This window comes from Cygnus atratus, chromosome Z (genome assembly GCF_013377495.2).
Source record: "Cygnus atratus isolate AKBS03 ecotype Queensland, Australia chromosome Z, CAtr_DNAZoo_HiC_assembly, whole genome shotgun sequence".
In the NCBI taxonomy this organism is placed as follows: domain Eukaryota; kingdom Metazoa; phylum Chordata; class Aves; order Anseriformes; family Anatidae; genus Cygnus; species Cygnus atratus.
This window is the reverse complement of record NC_066396.1, coordinates 54,664,132-54,674,885: the sequence shown is the minus strand read 5'-3', so window position 1 is coordinate 54,674,885 and position 10,754 is coordinate 54,664,132. Positions and strand designations below refer to the sequence as shown.

The 10,754-nt window shown below is 39.8% G+C and overlaps 1 long non-coding RNA gene across 1 annotated transcript; it reads right to left on the bottom strand.

Moving 5' to 3' along the window:
• Window positions 1-1,055: 1,055 nt before the first annotated feature.
• Window positions 1,056-6,289, bottom strand: LOC126913655 (uncharacterized). Its single transcript, XR_007709316.1, has 3 exons — window positions 6,211-6,289; window positions 2,097-2,166; window positions 1,056-1,816 (listed from the first exon to the last, which is right to left on the bottom strand). It is a non-coding gene; the product is annotated as an uncharacterized LOC126913655 (long non-coding RNA).
• Window positions 6,290-10,754: the final 4,465 nt, after the last annotated feature.

Below are 10,754 nucleotides of genomic sequence, written 5' to 3'. Positions count from 1 at the left end.
TTATAGGTATACAGACATGTAGATCTGTATATAGGTATACAGATTAAGTTATGTACTCTTATTTTTATTTTTGTTTTTCCAGGGATAAGATTATGAATAACCCTTCATGGATAAAGGATAAATCCCTTCTAAAACAGGATTATCAGCAGCTCACACACAGTATCATAGTCTCAAATACAAGTTACACCTTAAAGCATTCAGTACAGACATTTTATTCAACATGATTGGCCCAGTAGGGATCAGATGAAGAATGTGGTACCTTTATTAAACTATAAACCAGTCACTTACCAGCTTTGTAACAGAGGTCCTGTAAAAAACACCTGAATGTGTTTTTAACACAAGATATTTGCAAGTTGGCTGCTAACAGTTAAAACACAAACATATACACATTTGATATCAGTTGCTGAATAGAGCACAGAGCCTGGTAAAAAAGAGTCAGTAAGGGGAAAACAGCAGCAGTGTATCAAGGGCAAAAGAGCAGTATTATTTTCTGCAGAGCTAACAACTCACAACTGCAGGAACTCAACTGCAGGGCATGAGTCTCACTGTAGAAGAAGGTACAGGAATTTTCATGCAGGAAAACTACAGGTTTATGTTTGTTCATTTTTTGTTCACAGAAGCAGGAACTGCATAAAAGAAAAGAAAAAGGAAAGGAAAGGAAAGGAAAGGAAAGGAAAGGAAAGGAAAGGAAAGGAAAGGAAAGGAAAGGAAAGGAAAGGAAAGGAAAGGAAAGGAAAGGAAAGGAAAGGAAAGGAAAGGAAAGGAAAGGAAAGGAAAGGAAAGGAAAGGAAAGGAAAGGAAAGGAAAGGAAAGGAAAGGAAAGGAAAGAAGAAAGAAGAAAAAAAGAAAAAGAAAGACATGGAATAGATGAATAGATTCCTTTTTTTTTTTTTTTTTTTTTTTAATTTCTCTGCAACCTGCAAAGCCCTGTCACTATCTATGAACACAGCCCAGTGCAGCAATGTCACCCAAATTCATGGCAAGTGGATAGCTTCTTTCTCCCACAGACACACAATCCAAAATTCAACCTTCCCATTGTCAAAGGCAGACTTATTTTGGGGGTGATTTCTAACTCACTTTTTGGCATGCTCCTGCTGATGACAACTGAAAAGACATGTATTCCTGATTGCCGCTCAAGGTTTTTGTTTATGTTTGCAAAATGGTCTATAGAATTTTGCACTTTTGAATAACGGAAGAATCCTCCTTGTAACATTGCTTATGTTTTGCATAAATAGAAGCTGAATGATGGGAAAACAAAACAAAATGCGTTTTCATTATTAAAAGACTGCATAAACAATTTTTTTTTTTGATTTATGTCTCATTGAAGAAGGACGATACGGTGCTTGCAGTGCTTTGGGAAATATACAGCTCTCAGTTGACTTACTGGTAGCACTTCTGTGATGTCTACAGTCCCAGTTAACATTAACTCACAGAACTACAAAACAGGCATAAGTATCTGGCCCTTCCAGTCACCTGACTATAACTTACATTTATACTCTTTGCAATATGTCACCTAATTTACATTGAAACTGTAATGGGAACCAGTTCGCGTCAATAGTTTTGCATTTGCTGTTTATCTTACTCCATCTGCTGGGATGTGCAGCTCTCTGCAGACACTTAGCAGAGGGCACAAACTTCAGACATACTTATGACATCAGTGTATACTCCTCTGCTAATGAAGTGAAGCAAGACAAGACCAACAGGAACTCATGTAGCTCTTATAAAACTGTTAGTCAGCAGATCAGTGCTGCAGTGCTGCAGTGCTGCATGCCTCTGAAATCCAAATGGGAACCAAGGCAGGCACAGGGAGGCTGAGCTGAAAGACAGCAAGAAAATTAGATGAATGGCTGTTAAGATGAAAAACAAAGTAAATACTAATGATTTTTAAACTGACAGAAACGGGTGATAAATGATTCCAGTTCCTGCTTGGAAAGTAAACCAAAGGAGAGTGGCAGCAACACACCCATACAGTAGGCAGAGCATGGGAGCATGAAATGTATTCTCCTACCATTTGTCATATATTCAGTATTTCACATTATGACAAGAAGGGTCACCTTCCATAATCAGCAAAGAAAAAATTGGCCCTGCAGTCATACCTTCTGAATCTCAGAGTGCTATATGCTGGCTGGTTCTGCACCAACACTTCTCACCAGTGCATCCAAAAGACTGCCAGGAAGGAAGAAAGCATTATGAGTCATATCTGTTACTAAATGCTGGAAATAAGGCACATCTTTGCACATATATCACTAATTTTTTCTTCTTACAAGCCTGCCATGCAACAACACAGACATCAAACATCTAGCACCACCATCAGCCTAGCGTGCTTTCTCCTTCTAAACTGATATTCAAAGTGCCATCAAGCACTGTTATAGTCTGTTTTGTTTGTTTGTTTGTTTGTTTTGTTTTTTTCTTTCTTCAGCATCAAATGCAAAAGACACTCCAATATTCTTCACTGTGCTCACACCAAGGCACAAGTATTCTCAAACTGAGTGCTAGCATTTTTCAGAAAAATGGCGTTGGCTTCAAATTCTGTCTCTTCAGTGCTGCAAGAAATCCTCTATGGGGAACTGAGAAACTTTCATATTGCATGAAAACAAACAAAGCAGGTGAGCACATGCACACACTTTCATGCAAACCAGAAGATTAAGTTTCAGGCAGTGTATGCAACTGTGAGAGAATATAATCAGGACATCACTGTTAAACAAGTACAGTCACAAGTCCATTGAAATGGTGTTCTCCTGACAACTCTAAAAGAGTCATTGTGGTCCAAAGGAGTTAAGATATTTTGATGATGCTAGGTTGATTATGAAAATACAGAGGTCAGTGAAAATTCATCTCAGAACAGCTAACCTAAAAAATCACCCATATTGGCAAATATTCCACACAGTTTCACAGATGGGGCTCAGACTGCATCAGCTCCCACAATGAAATCTGTCCTCCTCTCAGTTCAGACAGCAGCCAGGCTAGCTGTTCAAGGACTGCCTAATGAACCCCAGAATTATCACAAACGTTACAACTATACTCCTTACCACAAAGTTGCAGGAGATTATTGAAGGTTCAGTTTTGTTTTCACTTCTCAGAATCACTAACTCCTCCTCAGGACATCATAGAGATGAGAGACCCAGGAGAGAGAATGAATAGTGCTGACAAAATACTCTACATACACCAAAGCGAGTAGAATGGAAATTCTCAGGCAACAGCTGCCAGTTTGGAGGCATAAACCAGGCCCTGAATGTGCTGATTAGTATAGCCAAGCTATCAAACAATTGCTTATTGGAAATTGCCCATTTGCTGTATCTCCTTACTGTAACTTAAACTATTGGCCTCTGCTACAAAAGAGAGAGAGAGAGAGAGAGACAGTAAAACATGGACACAAACATAATTCATGTTTGTGATTCTGTCATTTTAGCATTTGACAGCAGGAATAAGTAGGATTCCTTTGCCTTCGTGAGGACTTGGGGCCCTTCTGGCCAAGCCAGATGTGATACCATTCTCATCCATAAGGCTACATAAACCAGAAGCTTGGAAGCAGATGGGGACATTGCAGGTTGGAATGCATTACGTGCCTGAAAAAAAATGGCCTAAAAATAAAAGTGTGTTTACTTTTTACCACTGTGACAGAGATCAGGAAAAAGCACACCTCCCCTGATTTACTCTAGAGACAGGCCAGGCCTCATAAAGGCAGTATGAGGATTCTGTCATAAGCACTTCCACACTAGGAGCTGCAGATGAACTCAGGAATCAGGTATGCATAAGCCACCACACCAAGCAGACTGTAAGAAGCCATGAGCCCCATAATTACAGGGAGCCTTCACAACCAAAACGACAAATTCAGTATTATGAGATGTTTACTTTCAGCAGCACCAATAGTACCCCTGGAGTCAGAAAAAGTAATCGTGGCATAGGTCAGGCATCCTAACAGACAGTGATACAGCCTCTGCGGCATTCATACACCCCAGACAAGCCTGGCTTTACCTGCAAAGCCCCTCTGAATCCCCCAACCACAGATAAAATGCTTGAACAAGGCACTATAGAACACAAGCCCAAATTCATAGAAACCTAAAATCATAGCATGGTTTGGGTTGGAAGGGACCTTAAAGACCACCTAATTCCAACCCCCTGCCATGGGCAGGGACACCTCCCACCAGACCAGGTTGCCCAAAGCCCCATCCAGCCTGGCCTTGAACACCTCCAGGGATGGGGCATCCACAGCTTCTCTGGGCAGCCTGTGCCAGTGCCTCACTGCCTTCTGAGTGAAGAATGTATTCCTAATATCTAATCTAAACCTGTCTCTTTTTTTTAGTTAAAGGCCATTGCCCCTTGACCTATCACTACACCCCCTGACAAAGAGTCCCTCCCCAGCTTTCCTGTAGGCCCCATTTAGGTACTGGAAGGCCGCCGTAAGGTCTGCCCAGAGCCTTCTCTTCTCCAGGCTGAACAACCCCAACTCCCTCAGCCTGTCTTCATAGAAGAGCTGCTCCAGCCCTCCGATCATCCTCACAGCCTTCCTCTGGACTTGTTCTAATATGTCCATGTCCTTCTTGTGCTGGGGGTTGCCAGAGCTGAACACAGTAATTGTTGAAGGACAATGCATCTACAGGAGCTTTGATACTGTCTTCTAGGGTTAGAAATAGATACAGAGGGTACAGGCAAGAAGAAGGGAGATTCAGAGACAAAGAAACACCTAAAAGCAATGAAGTGACTTAAGAAAACAAAAGGTAAAACTTCCTTACTCTGAGGGTTTTCAAACACTTGCTCAGTTTGCCCAGAGAGGTTATAAAGTCTCTGTCTTTGAAGATGCTCAAAACTGAACTGAACACAACCCTGAGAAGCCTGCTGTAGATGACACTTCTCTGAGCAGGGGCATTGTACTAGACAATCTCCAGAGGTGCCTTGCGACCTATACCACTTTGTGATTCTGTGTAAAAATCACATTGTATTGTCACAGGCCAAGGAAGAGAGGGTACTAGGCACAAGCTTCCATCTGAAGCATTGTATATATTTTAAAGAACACTGAAAAAATTAAGGAGCTATGCAAATGCTTAATTACAGAATGTGACTATGCAGTTTTCATAGCAACTCAAGATCCTGAAGGCACTCAGAGGGTCTCCTCTGTGACCCAGTCCCTAAGTGGTGATTTCTGACCTCCCTCGAGAAGCACTTTCCATAAATACTGAATTTAAGCCAAACGTGCAAATGCTTTGAAGTAAGATTTTGTGCTATCAGGAAGACTGCTTTCAGATCATTCTGGCTACCCTGGACAAGACCCTCATCTCAGTCCCTTGAATAGCATCCAAGCAGACATAATTTCCTACTGGGAGGTCACCTAGGACATTCCAGCTAGACTTCTGCTGGCTACCACTAAGAGTGTCTCTCTTGTACTCTATGATTGATCCATTTAGCATTCAGTACCTGTAATCTGTGTGCTCTTACCGCAGCACTAAAAGGATTTCCCTGACTTTACTTTCCTGTAATTCTATACCCAGAGGCAATTTGATTCCTGCCTGGTGCTGCACAAGATGACTCACTCTTCTCTTTTAAGAATTCCATTACCAACAAGCAGTGACTCATCACGACCAGATTAGCAATGCTGAGGTTTTGTGACTCTGGCCAATTCTCAAAGCTCATCCTCTGAATACCTGAAATTTTGCATGCTCAAAAAGCCTGGGGATTTGGAAAAGGGTGCTTATATACATTGATCTTGTGTTTTTCACTTTGCAATAAGTTTGCATTTACACACACCTATGTGCCACCCAGCTCCTCATAAACACACTTGAACTAATGGTTTCCCAGGAGGGACAGCTGTGTAGGGCTATAGCCTAATGCCTTTGCTGTTCTGCCCCTCTCTCCTCTTTGAAGACTGTCATCCCCTTCAAATGCTGAAGTTGTTTAACTGCTTGCTTCAGCCAAAATGCATGCCAGGCAAACTTAAATATTTTAAAACAGCACACGTCTTCACTTGATCTGGTTGAAAAACAGTGGGAAGATAATTTCTTTCTGTAGTGTAGCTTTGTTGTAAACACAGTACATTGATAATCCCAGAAAAGATGCTTGTCATCTTGGAATGTATTCCACCCAGGATTTTTAAATCTCAGCTTTCAAGACTGAAGTGATGTACTTCACCATTTGCTTTGCATACTCTCAGCTTATCAGTAGAACATTTCAAGCCATGTTACTACAGCAAACGTAGCGTAAGTTATTTGGACTTACCTTCAACGCAGGACAACTGAAAGTCAGGTCCATGGACAAGGCAAGGACACTGGGGTAGGCCTCACCAGGAAATCCCAGTGGCTGCAGGGCCAGCAAAGCCTACCGATCATCTGCTGGCACACAGTGCTGAAGTGACTCATGTGGGGTGACCTTTAGCATTACTGTTAACTGCATAACACAAAGACACACACCACTAAGTCTCTTATTTCCCTAAGTAACATGGTTATGGATTACTGGAAGATATAACCTGATTTTTTGGTTAATTAACTCAGATTGAGCAGAAGCTATCATCAGAGGCAACCAGATACTTCTGGAAAGGACTTTCATGAGTTAAGATATAATAAGTGACTGTTTTAATGCCATCTAAACCCAAAACTTAAGTTCTAGGACCTTAATAATTTCTTTACAGAAAAGACTCCTTGACTAATGCTGCTGGCAACACTGAATAACTAAACATGTCAGAATGAGATAAAGCATCCATAAACTCTTTCTTAAAGGGAAACAGATTAGAGAATGATGAAAGTAACACACTTTCCCCAACAAACATACAAAATGAGAATTTTGTTCCAGCTTCATTTCTAAATGGAGATTCCCATCAAGACCAAAGGGCAAAGGAAAGAAGTCTTTTACTTCATTCTCCTTCTTTAAATGCAAAAGAAAGAGCCCCTATGCTACAGTTTTCTCATCATTTCCCTCTGGTTTTGATAAATTGCATTTGTAGACCATTCAACCTCCTGTCCGAAATTGCTTTGGTTATTATATTAAGATGATGGAAAAACAAATTAAAATCTCTCTCCAATTTCATCTTTTTGCTGAACCGCTTCCTGTCATTATGTAAGTTTGTCTTTGCCCACAGATTAAGCAATGCTTTTAGGGTCATTTGTCTGCTTTACTGATGGTATTTGAACAGAGCATAACTCATATACAAACTCCCAGCACTAATTTTTTTCCCTCCAAAGGAAAGAAAGCAGTGATTAGTGATCAAAACACTAGAAATACTTTCGCATGACCTCTGGTCTAAGTGCTGTCTGTGTCAGAAGTTCAAAGAGCCAAGAATAAAATAACAAGTTTTAAAAAGCCTAAACAATAATTATTCTATCTTCTGTCTCAAAAGCAAGCAAGCAAACAAACAAACAACAATAATAATAAAAGACAACACAACCTATCATTTAGAGACTGCGAGTGTCTTTTTATTAATGAAAGTAACTGAATCAAATTAGGGCCATATTGCACACATCAGCTGCAAAGCCTAGAGGAGACATTAAACCATTTTATGTCAGGCACAAAGAACATCCAACACCACCAAGCAATGCTTGGCTATTTGGCTACTGCTATGTTTCACTCCACCTAGGCAGGACATCTTTCTAATCTTCTGAGTGCCCATCATCACTGAGAACAACTTTTAGCCAGCACAAATAGGATGGCAGCCAGGACACAGAAATCTAAGCTGAAGCTGGAAAACACATATTTTTCTTTAGAAGCTTTTTTTCTCCACATATGTTAAAATGTAAGTCATTAAAATTTAATTCCTCCCTGTTAGGAATAAATTGCTTGTTAATTTTAGAGTTGTAACCAAACACCTGCACCTTTTTAGTTTCTCATTCATTGCTGTTAAGGTTCTTACTGTTCTCTCTTGCAGAAATTTTTATTTTTGAACCAGGATCCCACAGAACAAAAGAACATATCCTGTCCCCAAAACTTTACAATAAAATGATACAAAACAGCAATGCATAGTGGCAGTCAGGTAATGCAGAAGAAAATAAAGATTGTCATAAGAGATGGTTTACAAAACAGCTACAGCTTAATCCATAAATCAATTTTTGTGTGCATCTTAGTAAAGGTGAATATTTAGGAGAGCTGTGCAGTGGATATTTGAGATAGATTTGAAGACACTGTCAAAGTATCTTTTCTCCATCCTAGTACTAAACCAGCCAGGAGAAAGATGGTGGTTAGACTGAAAAAATTATCTATGCAGGCTGGTGCTGTTGATGAAATGGAAGCCAACATTGGTCTTTCAATATTTAATAAAGAGGAATACACCTTGACAGGCCTTTAAGAGGGTGTAAATAGTCAGCACTTACACTGCAGAGAAGGGGGAATCAGTCCAGGCAGATAAGCAGAGGTCTTACGTGTTCAAAGGAAGGGTCATGGACTGAGTCCATGACATTTGGAGCAAAGTCAACAATTTGCAGCAGCATGTGGAACATATCCTCCAAAAACTCTCCAAAATACCATGGTAATACACTCATCACTATCTGCCTTGCACTTCCCCTGCTATGCCCAATACAGATGGTGTATTGCGCTGCTCAAACCTGAAGCTGTAGTCCACAATTTAATTATCAGATACTACCGTCCCAATGCAGTCTGTGTAAGGTATCATGTAGTAATAGGGTCAGAGCTCATCACTGCCTGAGTATTATCTATTTGACGACTGAGATTTTTGATTACATAAAGCTCATTTTGCTTTAATATGTAGACTCTGAAAGAATTGAACTCTATCAATAAATTTATAAACTCATCAAGAGAAGCAACTGTGTTAAAAATAACTCCTGAGAGCTGGTTTTGCCCAGGCAGCCAGGGCTTTAAGAAACCAGAGCCTGAGGCCAATCCATGAAGTCCTCAGCTACAGCAAATGGGATTATAATCATATAGTTAATACTAGAAGGTCAAGTCACAGCGTGACATGTAATTGAAAATATCTGTTAATATCTGTTGTTGAATCCAGTCACACTTTTAAGGCCCCAGCCGCCCTTAAGCAGTTCGTGTTAGTCAAACCTGGTGCATGTACACTTGTCATAATACAATCGTTCCATCTTGTCTTCCAGGTTCCTAAATTCAAGTGGGTTGGAAAGACTAATAATCACACACAGCACTAAGCGTTAAAAACCCCTGTTTACCCAACCCACTAGAACATTCACTTGAGTCTCACTGACATCAAGGAAAATGTATGTTTTTATGTAGGCTTGTGCTAATTCACTCGTTCATTTTCAGGGCATAACAAATTTAATCTGCCAGGTGATTAGAGATCTCTTCACAGCTGTCCGCTATCCAAAAGATTACAATGGGAGTTCGAGCTTGTTTCTGCCAGGCAATATCTTGCTAGCTAGACCACAGAAGCTTTAACATGGTCTTTCCTGAGAGAAACTGAACCTGTTCTCAAATATCATGCTTCAGACATCGTGCTTGTGGTTCCCCAGCAGCTTTTGTTCTATTTAAGCAGACTGAACAGGGCAGCATATGTAATTTGTATTCCTTGGCATTTTTCTCAGCTTTTTTTGAAAGGGAAAATGATAACATAATTCAGTAGTTCTACAAATCACTTGTGCCTTTCAAATTGTCAGTATCAGAGATTAAGACTTTTCCTTCAGGAGTAAATGATGGCTAATAATTGAAAAATCTGTACTATGGGGTTATTTTTAATTGCCAGTATTCTTTCTAACTTGACTTTCTTTTTGTCTTACAGGTCCTCTGGGTTTTCTTCAGAATCTTCTATCTTGCTTCCTTTTCTAATGATGTTTTTTTTTTAAAAAAAAAAAGTACTAGGAAATCTAGAGATTATTAATTATGATTTATTCCCATTTGTCATAGATCACCAGGTGTTATTATGATAGCACAGAGCTTTCTGTAATTCACAATGTTCCCTCACTCCAGGCCATTTGCATAATAAAGGAATCATATTTCATTTAATCCCCATCAAATGGCATAGCAATTTTCTTTAAAATACACTTATATTTCTATCTCTTCTTCCAGAAATATTGTATTCTTATAGTCAAATGTGGCACATCAATGGTTGTGCCATATTAATTAATTTCAGCAATTTTATTGGAGAACAGGAAGCTGAATAGCCAAAAGAAGGAACTAATTTAATTGCTACAACTTGGATTAATTCAGATGTGCATGTTATGTATTTGCAGCCAAACCATCTCAAATTTAAAAGTGAAATTCACTCTGCTGCCATTGATTATTCAAAATGGTCAGAAATGACTGACAATTTGTTCAAGTTCACTAAAGGATGGTTTTTTTCTAATAAAGGGTAGCGATTAAGGAAAAGCTGAAAAGAGAACAATTTTGCCAGTGTGCTATTAAAATTCTATCTTGCCACCAGGGCACAGAATTAAACATGTTACAGAAAATTGTCAACATGATTGTGTGGTTTTGACTCCTCTTGAAAACTATGGAAGTATTACAACTATGCAACATCCATCACCTCGCTCTGGCCAAGTTACTTCAGGCACGAAACATATTGGAAATACTACTCGTGGTCATATGGTCATACAACACAACACAACTAACCAGGGAACACAGGCATTTCTGAACAATTCCTCTTGCCCTTGAAAAGGTATAAGCATGACCCAGGAGGTCCAAGTGTTCTCACCCTACCTGCAAGATTCCATCTCAGTAAAACAGTTCTGCCTGCATCCTTACTTCCACCCTAAGTCAACAAGCTCAAGACTAAGCAGAAATGTGTACAGGAGAGGGGCAGGTTTGTAAGGCTCTTGACACTTCATGGATTGTGACTCAAAACAGAGAACCACAGCATCAAA